We start from the raw sequence: 15,492 nt of genomic DNA on the forward strand, positions 1-15,492 counted from the left end.
AATCCGCAACGAAGTAAGTGGATAAAAAAGAAGGAACGAAGACGTAGGAGAAGAACAGGAAACGGTCTGCCGGGCGAATCTTCCTTTGAATCTGGAGAAATTCGATCGCTGTCTATAAGTGAGATCATAAAACACGATACAAGATTTATTGATTGGTGAAGATTTGTTCAATTGCAGGGGAATTTGGCGCATTGGCAATTCCAGGAATATTCGAGCGATTGTTTGCAGAACCAGACAGAGTCAGACGTACAAGTATCTACCCATAAGGTACATGCATAAAAATAATCGAGTCTGAAATCCTACTAATGCCAAAATCTTGAACTTACAGTACCGTAGGATTGCAGCCGCATAAAAAATGGACAGCATGCAAACTAAATTCCTCAACACATAATTTATTCTTCAGAGCAGTCCCGAAGCAGATTGTCGAGCAGAGCCGGTTGTTGTCTGAGAATTATTGCGATAAAGAAATGGAAGTTTGCAGTTTGGTAAGAAGCTGCGTCAGCTGAACCTGCCCACGTACCTAGCTGAGATAGTGAATACACGTACAAGGCAGACACTTCGCCGTAACAGCGGTAATTATTTTGCTCAAGCATGGGTGTCGTGGTTACAGAAAAATTCGGGCGATGAGCGAGGGTGAGAAAATCCGGTTCTAGAGATCGTCAGTATTATAGCCGTTTCCAGTTTCAGTTTTAATGTTTTAAAACATGTTTCATACCAGCCTTGACATTTCATACAATTTTCTAAAAACAAACGGAAAAATTAAATCAAATAAACCCCTGCTGCGTCCAGACGGCAGATTTAATAATCCGGAAGAATATCCCTTAACTCTGGTTAGGGGTGAGCCGGCAATCGGTCTGCCATCTAGGCTGCAAACGGCTGCAGACAGCAAACCAGGCCGCACCTAGAGACACCCGTGTTGGACGTGGGGTGGTTTTCGGATGGTACGAGGGCACCAGATACAATGACGTAACACGAAACCTGTCGAGCCCTTAAGCTCCACCCCGTTTACGCTCCCTTCGAGACTATCTCGCTCTTGTTTCCCTTCAGTCTCTCTCTCTCTCTCTCTCTCACTCTCTCTCTCTCACCCTCTCTCTCTATCGTTGGGTCTCATATGTTGCGCGTTCTATGTACGCAGTCGAGCATTGTATACTTGTCGGCATGTTATTTGATTTCAGATGTCACGGAGGTTACGTATCGATTGGCAAAACTATCATTTTACGCAGTGTGCGCCGTTCCAGGGGCCTAATTCGGAAATTTTTTCCACTCGTGATTTAGGTAAGCGGTAATGTAAGTGAAGAAGCTGAATATTCTTGGGTTAGGTTGTGAATTTGTATTCTTACAGAATTTTTTCAGTAGAGGCAACCTACCAAACTCGACATTAATCTTTATCTGTTTCAGAGTTAAAAACGCTACGATCATTAATTTATGGGTATCAAAATAGCAAATTGCAAACAGTTCCAAACATGAACGAACTTTTTTTTTAGGAACTCATTATAAAATATTTCAATGTACTCGGGACTTCTCACCATATGAATGTTTTATAAGGAATATTCACCAGTCCGTAGGATAGACTGAAAAATCAGTTAAAGGTCGCACGTATCGTTTGCGTGTTTAGCTTTTTGCAATGATTGAGGCTATGTCACGCAAGAATGGACGCAACAATATTACGAAACCCAAAGTAATTGAACCCCATCACGTTTATCATCTGTGAATTTTTATAATTGATCGTCAAACTTATTTTCCTGCAATCGCCAAAGCCAAGCGATTTTCGCGAATGGTCTATGACAGTAGATTCTTATTTGCAGAAGTGCCGACGGCTACCATGGCTTCAATGAAGAGTTTACAGTGCTCGTTTGTACGAATGACACGAGGGTGTTCGGTTCGTAGTGTGCGTACGGTGTCAATTGTGGAACCTTCGAGGTTTTTGCTACACTGTGATGGGGAGGGCAGAAGGGCGTTGTACAGTGTTCATAATAGCTCTGAGTCGAGGTCTCAGATGCTCTTTTGAAGAGTTTTTATCCCCCAATTCTCGACGACCGTAACAACGCGAAAGAGAGTTGGAGCACAAAATAAGAATGGGCCTCTTGACGCGGCTCAAGCCATGAGTTTACATGGAGCTATACGCTCATTCACATCTCGAACCCATTGTCACTCCCTTAAAACCTTTGTCGATATTATTATTGGACATCCGGAGGACCCATTCAGCTACGCCTCCGTGTACTTACCTTGGTGTTATGCCAATATATCGACGCTAAACGATCACGAGCTGAAATGCGTCTGATCATCGAGCTACTCTCGCGTTTGCCCCGGGCTAACTTGTTTTTCAGTAAGCAAATTGCAATTATGACGGTTTGACGGTAAAACAGATTTCAAGTTTTTCCGAATACTGTCACGGCGCGGCAATAGAATTTCGAGTATGCAATTTAACTTTCACGGTTCATAATGGGCATGAAAACCCCTTAGCTTCGATACCAATGACGTAACTTTTACTCGTTACGTATGTCGCAATTCGCAAGGTCGTTATTTTCTCATTGGGTTACGAGACGAGTTTCAAGGCCAGGCGTGACTTCATCACGCGCCACTCTATACATTCGCTCGAATACATGCGGGAAACGCATGGACAGTGGCATACCAGTGCAGAAAAAAGTTGCGGATCTCTTCGGCAGAAGAACGTAGTAGGTACGCAGAAGTTGGTGGGTATACGACTGGCGTACCTTATACCAGCCACCTACTTAGTCAGCGAAACGCGATACCCTTCAGGAGACCTGCGACCACCGTTCTCCCACAAAACTCACCTGACACAAACTGCAGGCAGTTGCTGATAAGAATATATCACAGACCGTACGATTCGCAAACCGCATATGCAATTCCTCCGCATTCGAGCTAGTAAAAAAACGAAATGAGAAAAATCTAAGACTGAAAAATTACAGGGCTCACTCTAGGCGTCAGTCCAGAACTGGCAGAGGTTGGGAATTTCCACGGCACGGGGTTGATGATATCGGGTGACATAACTTCGACACATGTGCCTCCGGATCATTAGGCGTTGCATTCTGCCCTAATAAGCCTTACCGCAGCAGATCGACATCGGGGCGCATAAGCGACAAACCGTAAACCGTGAACCCCCGTCATCTCCCAGAGTCCTGGGTCCGCGTATCTATCAGCCGAGATCGGTATAATTGGCGACAGCACCCGAGTCTCGTCGGCGGTCCGTATGGTAGCTCCTTCTTCGGTGGATCCGAAACTCCTCCTCCAACAAGCCGGGGCGCAAGGGTTGCTCTTCCTCGACGTCCTTGTCCTCCTCGAACCAGAGTTTCGGTCCGTCTCTCTCAACCGCCGAGTCGCTCGCACATGTTCATCTACCCCCTCGCCATCAGCCATCCACCCCAATAATAATTAGCCCTACCATAAATCTCGGATGAAAACATCGCGGAGAAGGGCTTTCTCAGTGCGCGCGCGCGCGCGCTTGTGTGTTGTGGGTACTCTCCTAATGTCCCGTTTTTTAAAGCACTTTTTTCTTATTCCTTTTACACACCCCGTCCACCACTATGGAATGCACCGCAATTTATTACGACCGGAGGCACGGAGACGGCCAATTCTTGACACTAAATCACTCATCTTTGCGGAGAAGGAGTAGTCGTTAAAAATGTCCCAATACTTTCGTTTGAAAATCAGTCGTCCAAGGACGGTTATCCTGTTAGCGGCGGAATCCTTTCTCACGAAAAGTAACGTTAACCATTTTCACCCATTGGATGCTTCAGCTTGCTGATCATAATGAGCTAAACGAATTTTTTAAAGATATTGGCCTCCACGTGTCTTGACTTCTTGATCGAGATCCTTGCATGCAGGAGTCGTAGATCTAGGAAGTTAGTTCCGGCACGGAGACACCCTGCTTAGAACGAGGAAAGTGGTTCAGTAAAGGAAGTATCTTGTAGCATGAAAGGTCGTGCATCACTCGTTGCAGAAGCTCCACGACTGTGCAACTCGATTCCAAACGGCTGGCTTTCATCGAATTACCAAGATATTTTTGGTGCCTGCTTCAATTTTTTTTATACACACGTATATACGCGTACCAAGGGTTACCAAGGTTCACTGTCCCATCGTGGATCAACCGCCTAGATGGTATACTTCAGGATGGATATTTTCACGAATGAATTAATAAACGAATATGAAACTATAAATAGGCGATCAATCAACTTCCAACATTCGCAACACGAGAAGTGAGCTTTATTCGGCAGAATCTTTTGACGATACAGAGCCCGCTTGGATTGAAATTCGTGTGCTCACGCACAATTGATAATTGTCGGGGTGAAATCAGTGCAGCGAAAAGAAGTAAGAAAAGAGGAACAGAATTTTAGGTAGGTGAAGTGATTGCTACCCACCGTAATGGGATTGACCGGTTTTATCTTTTCTCTCTTTCTCTCTCTCCTGGCATGCTTTCTCGAGAGTATATTATAATAACACCAAATTGACCATTACACGGTTAGTTAGTTACGCTCTCAGATTTCCAAGGGGGTATTGACAATTACAATTAGAACCGCTCCGACATGGAAGCTACACATGCACGTAATACCTTATAAGTATACGCTGCAGGAATAAATTGTAATATATCTGGAGCACCGTGCAGATTTCGGCGCGTGAAGGGGTAATTGTTTAGGTGTTTGAAAGACCCTTTGAGATTTCAGGTCTCCCCTTTTCGGTACGTGCAGCTATAGATAATTTCCCCCGCTGGGCTGCGCTGCGTTGCTGGCCAACCCTAATCAATGACGTCGATTCCTGGCAGGAGCCCTAAGCCCTCGAGACTAACAATTTGATCGGTTCTCTACGATGAGCGTAATTATATCCAATTACCAGGCCTGTTACCTCCCTTGTCTTCGTAGTTCGTATCATCGCGACCGGTTTGTCGAACTAATGTTCTGCGGGGAGATGGGATCATGTCGATATCCAGCGGGAGCTAATTTGGCCAATTAAATTTTAAAAACAGAAATTACAGGGATAATTTTACTCTCTGAATGTCATTGATTGGAAAATAGTTAACATTTAGTCGTGCATTTTTCGTAAGGCAGTTAATGTAATCAAAACTTGGTTGAAACTAGAATTAGAAGTTACCGTTAGAACCAAGCTAAAAAAGGTGTGTCAGAAGAATTGATAAAATTTCCATTTTGAGAATAATCGTCAGCTTTTCTTGCTTGAAAAAAAATACTGAGTAAATAATTTTCACGAGCCACAGACTGACTTTGGACGAATGGTTGTACGTAAAATTTACACGAATATTTTTCCACCAATAAAGAAGGAAAAAATCCTAAAGCGCTTTAGTAGCTACTACGGTAATCATTTGGTAATCGGTGTGAGTTGAATGGGTGGGCAATGACACAGAATGGTCCGGGGTCGACAAATGGCCAGTGACACATAAAGAGCATATTTTGAGGCATTAGTAAGCCCGAGATTTTGTCGGTCTGATCCTGCGGGAGCTGGGAACCAGGGAGCGCTATTTTGGGCCGGTTCGTTGCTCGTCGCAGCCTTCGCTAGTTCGCTACCTGTGTTCATAGCGCCCGTTTGACGTCCATTGGGAAAAATCTGTGGAACCGATCTCTGCGGGAGCTGAAACGGCAGGAGATCACGTGGCGAGCCACTGCGCTAATGGGAGAATAACTACGGGATTACGTCGCCTTACGGAACTGATGATCCGTCCAAAACCGGTGGTACCTGTGCACCCTGTTTTTTTCTCCAGGATAGCGCCGTCCGCAGGACTCCAGGGTACTTGATCGTGAACAATGGAGGAGCGATACTGCTGCTCCAGAATTCTATTTCGAGTGGGTTTTTCACGGACTTGACACGAACTAGGCAAAGTTAGAGATGCACGTCTGAAAATCTTGATCTTTTACCTGTGTCTATTTCGATGGTGAAACAATAGCAATGATCTCTGTATCTAAAGACAATCGGCCGATGATGGGCAGGATTTGCAGTTTCTGGAAACACGGTAAATTGTTTGAGGAGCCGAGTCGGCAAGAACCCGGATTTGAAGATTCTCTTCTCGCTGCCCGTGTACGCAGTCCATGACCATAGGAATATAATCACATTTCACGGGTTGTTGTTTTTTTTTACAATTCGACCCACCATCGATGAGCATTAACGGCGAAAGATGGGTGACTGGTGCCCAAAAGACGGAATAAACTTGACATCTGCTACCTTATACCTGATTTTGAAATCGAATTGAACTGAAATCTGGTTCATTGTTGAGTCGACGATAAATCGGAAATCACTGATTCTTGAATCATTATTCCAATCCTTTATATGTCTGAAATTGATAACATACTTACATGTAAATAAATTTATTTCGTGTCTACAAGTCAGAGGCCAATTTGTGGGACGAGTGAATCTCGATATTTGGAAAACCGACACGACTGAAAATTTTATACTTCGTCTTTCCGAGAGTATTCCGAATACTGTCTTCAACGTGAACCTTGCGATCAAAAGCATCCAGTGAAATTGCTTTGATGGTGAAAGTGTTGAAACCGCTATTAATTTTCAACGCTATCCCTCAAACGATGCGAATTTGATTTCTGCCACCTTTCCTTCACTTCGTCGTTTCCCATCACCTTCTTGTAGAACAGTTACTGATCTGTGCAAAAAAGGCAAGTGGCACCAATCTGCCGATACACGTGTAAGCAGTATACTTAATCGCAACCTGTGACCGTTAGCTCCTGACGAATTGTGTTCTCCGATAAGAGTTGTGGAGTTGTGCACGAGAGTTTTATTCTATTAATACACCACCCGCCGCAGGGTCAGTCACAATACCTGCTCTTCTTCTTCCTTTTGTAATCCACACGGTGAGATAGCTACGCTACCGTTATCTGTTCGACGAGTTCTCGGATGTCGCCCACCAACAGGTATAAGTCGACTTGTCTGTCTGTCGATCTATCCGTCTGACTGCAGGACGGTAACATTTCTTCCCGCCACATTTGATCGCGGTATTTTGTAAAATCAACGAATCCTTTCCCCTTCGTGCAGAAAACCGTCCAAGTCTAACGCGATAACCTGATAACATCAAACGGTGAAAGGAAAATAAAGCTGGAGGGCAAAAGAAAAACAAATACAAGGAACCAAGCAACTCCCGTAAGGGCGAAGTGATCCGCAATAAGGTTCTCACTGATAAAGTGAGCTACGTATAGTCCAGGTAGATGTGTAAGCTTATCGGGTGTCTACGTGTAATGGCACGTGGTGCAATTTCGAGCTATGGATCGCCATCGCTATTCCCCCATTGCGGGGGTGAGGGTGCTGGAGAATGAACAGCCATTTTGGAATGCAATTACGGGTGGCAGCCGTGCCGTACAGAGCGAGTACCTGCCTAGGTACGAAGTGAAATACGAAGCTTTTGGCATCGCTTCTGTGTGGCTCTGCTACGTGTGCTCTTCGTGTTGGGCTCGTGGGTGTTTCGCGCCTGCGTTTTCACCACCCATATATTATTACCGCCGCTGGTCTGCACGCTTCAGCAAACATGTACCTCGACTGGTATTACACGAACTGCACGGCCGACAGGTGAACATGCATGCGAATCGATGAGCCTCTACCGTCCTCAATCATTTTAACACTTGCAGTATGGACTCGATTCAAAGTCCTGCAGTTGTAGCGCCATACATATCCACTTGTCCATCCGATACCGTGGCGTTTGTCCTACCGTGTAATTTGCCCTAAAGTGATCCTCTGAAATTTAAATCAATCCGGCGGGTTACATTCGGATGTATTATTGTCGGGGGGTTGAGTGCATGCATGCCCGGTTTTATGCTTGAGAGACTGAGCGAGAGCGTTTGAATTTGACTGAGATTCGAAGGAATCGGTTCTGAGATTCCTTTTTTTCATGTTTTAAGTTGAAACAAATTCATTCCGATTTGAATCTATAAAATGTCGAAAATAGTGGTGATAAAATTGTCAAAAAACTGATCGATTTGGTATGCTACGGAACAGTCTTTGTAGCTAATTCGGGAATTCGACATCCGACAGTGTTACATGCACACCAAATTATACACTCTAGAATTCCACACCGATATTCTTCCTTACGCAGTGTACTGATATTGGTATGGAACAAGGTGTTGGGTTCCAGCAATATTTTAACGGATCTTCAGGCTGAGGAAAGGATTTATTCATGCTTTAGATTCAGTTCATACTCATTGTCACCGAAAAGAGAATTTTCCAGTCAGTCTCTAAACAGGGACAAAACATTAGCCGATTAAACCTCCTTTTCCTTCAATTTTTGTGCGTAAGTTACACTGAATTTGAAGAAGGCGTAAATGAAGCAACTGAAGAAGAAGAAGAAAAAAAAGTAAAAGAAAATACATTACTCGGAGTTGAGAGCTGGTGGGAAATAATTGTAAGGGGATGAAAACGAGGTCAAACGCAATGCCGAGGACCTTAAGGGTTTAATAAAGAGGCTTACCTCCCTTTACAAGTCTCCCTCCGCGGAGGAAGAGGATCAGTAAAATGGCGGCTTGGCGGACATCCGACACCAAATCGAAGGAGACGCCATCGCGACGCTCTCCACCGACGCCCGGCGCCGCCCCGCTGCCACACTCTGCAGCAGGCAGCACTTGGTCTCTGTCCCAGTCGCGCTTTCGATCCACATCCATACCTATGCATATACACGTGATGAAATGATTTTTTCAATTTGGTAGTTTAATACTCGTCCATTACACGTTTATTTTGCAAGAAATTAAATGAAAAATTAAAAGCTCACGAAGCTCGAGCGATCCAATTTATTGTTAATTATGCGTTAAGCTTAGCAGAAAGATGAAAAACTTCGTCAATAAAATTTCACGTGGGATAGATTTTTGGCTAAATTGTTATATAAGTTTTAAGAATTGATTAAGCATGTGATATAATTACGCAATTAATTCTCAGAACTTGTGAGCGAAAAATTGGGCATATTTTATTGTTGCAGAGTCGAAAGTATACGGATAGAAGAAAAAAAAAAAATAACGAGTTCAACAAGGCGAATGCATGATTTTGGCCTGGAATTTTTTTTTAATAACTTTTAAGGTTAGCACGCTGAAAGAAAAATTGACCTCTTCACGTTATGTCAAGTCATCTCAAATGTTGTTATCTCTCTAACATATGTATTATATACATAATATTTGTAATTCTGCAATTAATTTAATTTCGAGAGAGTCAAATTTTACAAAGAATATCTTTTGAAAATCAACACAATGATTCTGGGACCACTGTACAAACCTTACAATCAATCTTTAATTCAAAATCCTTTTTCTTTATAACTAAAAAAAATCATGCATACGGTCAAATTTGAGAATATACTTAAAAGATAATTCCTTTCATCTGTTTGAATATCTGAATTTATTTCAATTAACGTCTATTTATAAAAAGAATTTTTATGGTTCCCTCCGTCTGCGTGAATCAAACGAGTACGCTCAGAGATATGAAAAGAAAAGAGATTCAGCATCAAACTGACGTTTGGTACATGAGTGCGAGTGTCTTTCCTTGAAATGTGATGAAAATAATTGTTGTATGGGTATAATTATAGAAAATTATAAAATGCGAAGAGTGGGTAAAGGAAGAGGGACGATGACTGTGACGAAGTCGGTTTTTTGGGGCGGCTACCGGTGCAAGTGACGAGTGAGAACTTCACTCGTAGTCTTCATTGATCTACGCAACACTCGGATTTCTATTCCTGACCCGTTTGTGCAGTATGCGAACATGAAAATCTGCCGTTCTAAAACCTGAAATAAATTTAAAACGAAACAAGTATAAATATAAGTGAGGCTCTCGAGAGATATGAGACGTTCGTGTAACAAGCGACGGAGTGCCAATTTTAAACTTGCTTTACCGAACAAAACGCGCATCGATTGATTCATCCGTTGTCAAAAATGGTTTAGTCATAATACGTCGTATGCCAAATATAAGTTGAAAGAAATTTTGCTGTAAAATACATTCGTAACAAATTCGAAAATTGATATTTTACAGAATTTATCCGCAATTTTCTGCGATCTCTTAATTCCAAACATTTCGACTACGAACACTTGCTGAGCGCAGAAGAAATCGCTTAAACATTTATAAATGAATTAGAAACTTTGTTTACTCACAATTAGATGAGAAAACTCTAAACAGGTTTCGTTCTTTTAGCTGTATGTGTAAATAAATGTCATTATACAAGGTAAAAATAATCTACATGTGTTTTCAGAATTATACGGGGTGTGTACAACGAAGAATTTGTAGCCGGGAATTAATTGTGGAAGGAACTTGTTACACTCAATTTACGTTTATGAGTCCGACGAACGAATGAATGACGAATGAATAAATAAATGAATGAGAGAAACTGATCTCTCCGTGCGTAAGTTTAGCGCGTGCTGCACGATTAAGGCGCCGTGAAGTTGTAACGCAGGTATGTATACCGATCAGAATATATGGTCACACTACGTATATTGTATATGTATATATTTATACAGCAGTTCAGCTTACGGTCACTTGGACCTCTGGCATTGTTTTGGATCATATTTTAATAATTACGTGCGCGTTTTCACGCTATAATTATAGGTATATCTGACAGGTATACATATACGATTATTCATACGGTTGTGCATAAATAAATACTTGGTTATCGATCAATAATTACAGTACTAGGAAATAACGGGATTAAAAACAATTAAATCGCTGCATAAATTATATTCGGAATTCACTGGTTGAACTTAAAAAAATTTCTAATCTTTACGATTTGTCACTCGCAGAAGTTCCGAGATTCGTTTAAAATAATTAGATGAATATAAATAAAGGGGGGAGGGAAAATTGGTGGAAGAAGAAGAAGAAGAAGAAGGACTTGAATGATTCTTCAATCATTTGAGACTGTCGAATTATTTATATGGTATGTCAAATTTTTAACGCAATTGAAAGTCTGGTTGGAGTTCGAAAAGTTTCGGCAGGAATGCAGCTGCAGCTTAATAAAAAAAGATTTCCATAATACTGCACCACTTGAGGTTAAATTTGCCCTGAATTTTCGGTTGTTTGGAAGTTAGGGATGACGATGGGATATAAATAATTTCATTCGGAACGATCATTGGTTTTAGCAACATTTCACATTAGACAGTTCAGATTTATAAAATTTCCAAGGCTAATTGGAAATTGACGTGCAAATAAAGTTTTGGGTGAGCAAAATTTGGGCAGTGCGCGGTCAAAATGTAGAATGTCTGGACAATAAAAAGCTTACAATACCGAGTTTTCATATAGATGCGAGAATCTTATTCATACAGTTTGAAAATGTTGGAAGTTAAAAAATAAAGAAATCGAAATATGGAAATTGGTAAAAGTGTGAAAGCCAAAATATGTAATCATTATAATTTCTATATTTCTTTACATCTTCAAATGATCGATATATTCATTTTTTGAGTTATACCTTCAGCGAAAGCGTCGAACCAACAAAATTTCTATTTGTACCGGTATTTCTAGATACCTACAATAGAGAATTTCCATACTTTGGATTTCTATATTTTCACTTTTAGCGAAATTATTTAACCATGAATATATTATTTTTTTCCATACAATTTTACATCTATAATTCCGACGATTCCATATCTCAAATTTGTATATTTTTACCTTCTTATGTGTTCACTTTCTACATTTTCAAATTCTGCGAATATCATATTCTCGAGTTTTCGAACTTCCGGTCCTTATTGTCTATCATTGCCTAGCCATTCTACTTTATGACTAGGATTACAAAATTTTGAAAAATTGCATGGGAACCATTTACCCAAAGTGATTTTAAAAATCCAAGCGCATCGGGGTTCACGAATGCAGACATCGAGGCGTGACGATATGCAAGGGATCGGGTTCATCCCGGAGGCAAACTGGACATACTTGCCCAGGTATGTTGTATCATTCATGGTGGCCGATTCGAGTATTATCATGCAGTACATGTGTGGAAGTGCGGAAAAGGCTGGGGAAAGGGGGCGGGTTGGATATCGCTTTGGTACCCGCTGCACACATGTTATCGCAATTAGATGAAAACAAGGTGTTGGCTGACCGATAGCTTTGCAGTTGACACTATATGTAGCCAGTTTCCGGTGTTTGTTGCTACACGCGGCATATACTTATACATACGTGTAAATCCGCTCGAGCTCGTTTGTATATTTTCCATCAATTTCAACCGGATTCTAGATACCTGCAGTCATATTATAGGAGCTTTTATAAAAATATCCGCTTTATAATATCCACGATGACGTCATTATTTTATTTCCGTGTACGGTAGATGATAGGTGCCTTGACATTTGCATTTTTAGATGATTTGTGAATTGAGACTTTGCTAGTTTTATTCTCAAATAATAGAAACTCGGCATTTTACAATACTTGAAAATCAATCGGTATCATACTTGGATCGAGTTACAAAATTTGGAGATTTTCGTGATATACCATTGACAGCGTTTCAATTTACTGATCCACTGTAAAAAATTAACCAGTCATATGACACAAATTATTTCCAACAGTGAACTCACGTCTGCATATACAGAGTGAACTGCTAACGATAGAATGGTCCGTTGTCTGCTACAGTTTAATGCGCACGCGCTAAAATCCGAGAGCGGTTGTTTGCCAGGGTGACCAACCGTCAGAAATTTACACGAAAGTTCGACGCGACGTATGTAACCTCAAAAATTATGACAGCTGTCGGTGTGGAACACAACTGCCAGCGATAACTGTCAAAATTTTAGAGGTAACCTGCATGACGGTTGGTCACCCTGGCAAACAACCGCTTTCGAATTGTAGCGCATGCGCATTAAACTCTGGTAGAAAACTGACCATTCTATGGTTAACAATTCACACTGTATATTATGGTGGGTTTTTGTTAACTTTTTTTTTTTTGTTTCCTTCGTACCCTTCGAAAAGTTAGTTTTTAGTTTCAAATGAAAGGTCGTGAAACCGGAACTCGGTAACAAAATTCTAAAAAGTGCCTCATTCGGTTTGAATTTTTCAAACACTCTATCCGAAATATATCGAAAACTATTCAAGTTAGGGAGCTGTTCTTGGTTTCATTTTGTTGATCATCCAATTTTCTTTGACAAATTTCGTGACTGCTACTTGACATTATTTGTATTAGCTTAGAACACGGGTGAGATAAAAATGTATAAAGTAATAAGCATCTCCATTCATTTATTCAATTCAGTCAACGTTAAACGTTCGCATCGAATATAAAACGAACATTTAAGTGTATAGTAGTCTCGATCTTTTTTGTCGAAAATTTGATCATCTGCTGATGAAACCAAAAACAGCTTCCCAGCTTGTATAGTTTTCGAGATATTTCGGTTGGAGTGTTTGAAAAATTCAAACCGGATGAGGCACCTTTTATTATTATGCTACCGAGTACTGATTTCGCGAGGCTTCGTTTGAGACTAAAAACTAGCTTTTCGAAGGGTAAGAAAACGTGAGAGAAAAAAAAAAACAAAAAAAAAACAAAAGTCAAAGGAAACCACCCTACTGTATATATTTCCCAACGATTTACGTTGTAAAAGTATCTCTCCACGAATAGTATCTGAAATGAAACAATCGTGTTTAATCGTGAAGCAGAAACAAAGATGGAATAAAAAAAGGTACAATTATTTTATAGAATCAACGAACATCGATTTAGAAATTGCTAACGTAATTTCTTGCACGGTAGATATACTAAGATGTTTAAACTACGCGTGTAAAAATATCATGACACAAGTAAACGGACGGAACACAGTAAAAACGAGTTCGTAAGAATCTACTATTCAACGCAGAAATCACGTGATTGTACCATAAATTCTGAGATTGGAATTTCAGTGTCACGTTTCTTGCTATACAGGGAAGACGCTCGTTTTTTACGGTCTGCAGCGGGTCTTCTGAATGCTACAGCAGTTGCATGCATCTTGACACACGAACTTTAGTAGAGGAAAGCTCTTACTGTTCGTTTGCTTTTTTCTCATGTTTTTTTCACCATCATTTACGTGATATATTCAAATCATCGAGTTCCGTATTCTCTTTAAATTTCAAAGTGGAATATCTTCTATGTATGAACTGTGAAAATGAATGTGAAAGTCTCACTTTGCAGGCACGTTACACGAATTGCAGACTTGCACTGCTAATCGAATGATCAAGTAATTGAAAAAATTAAATTTGCGTTTCGGTTCTGTGACTAGCAATTTATTAATTCTAGTTTCCATTCCGATGATCTGCTTATCTGAAGACATAAGTGTTGTAGCTACATGCAGTCACCAGTCACTGCAGCGATATGTTTTTGCCTGCTGCACAGCTTGTCATCCAGGTATAAAGCGAGAGCTACAGCATTTCGTCAATAGCATCGTTCAAGAACCTGTAGCGCCTGTCGCACATGTTTTTACCACTTTCAGAAAATTTTGCCGCCAGGGCGCTTCCCAATTGTTACAGATGCGTTTGAGGATCTACAATAACAGGAATAAAACATTAAAACATTGAAAATAATTATAATTACTAGTATCTTCAACAGAAAAATCAGATCCTGGTTGCAGGATTGTTATTTAATCATAAAACATGCAATATATATATATATTAGATTTTCAATATCTTTATGATAGTACAGTTCTTACTGTTCATTACTTGACTGATGGTTTGAATTAATTTCGTTTCATTTACGATTCCGGAGATTATTTATCGATTTGTTCGACATTGTTTTGATTTTGCAAGCACATCTTGGCTCTTGTGGAGGCTGTTAGAAGCTTTCGTCTTCCGGACCGTTAAATTTTGATTTCATTGAACGTGGTCGCCTTGTTCACTAACGTACCCAAAAGTTTGGCCATTATTAAAGCCTTGAAAAAACGTCGGTCAGATTTGGAAAGAAATATTTCTTTCCCATTAACGGAGTTTATTACTGCGGTTAATATTTGCTTCGATGCAGCCAGATATAAGTTCAATAACGCCACTTATACGTAAAGATTTGGTTCACCGATAGGTTCACCTTTGTCTCCGATCCTGTCAGACCTGGCCATGGATAATCTTGCGTGTCATTGTATTCGTCGTTTGGGGTTTAAATTTTTCTTTCATTATAGATACTATATAGATGTTACAGATTTCCTTCAACAAAGTAGACGAAATGCTGAGCATGTTCAACAGTTGCTACCTTAGGCTATAATTTACGTTGGAAGAAGATTTAGAAAACAAGATCAGCTTTTTGGATGATTTTTGGATGATCATGAACGTGCAGTCTAGGATTAAAACGGATTGGTCCCATAAAAACACTTGGTCTCGAAGGTACTTGAACTTTCATTCTCATCACCCCATGTCTAATTTAGTTAATCCAGGGATTAAACTTGCCAATCCTGAATTTTGGGTGAAAAATTTAGCGCTCATTGTTGATACACTACGTTTGAGTGAATATTCGTCGTGGTTTCAGAGGAAACACATCAACTCCAGAGTTGGTAAAATTAGGTTTCTTGAGGATAACAATAATACAATGAGGTAGAAGATCTCAACTTGGAATCCAAAAAGTTCAACTCGATCCCTTACGTA

This window comes from Neodiprion lecontei, chromosome 3 (assembly GCF_021901455.1).
Source record: "Neodiprion lecontei isolate iyNeoLeco1 chromosome 3, iyNeoLeco1.1, whole genome shotgun sequence".
Classification (NCBI taxonomy): Eukaryota; Metazoa; Arthropoda; class Insecta; order Hymenoptera; family Diprionidae; genus Neodiprion; species Neodiprion lecontei.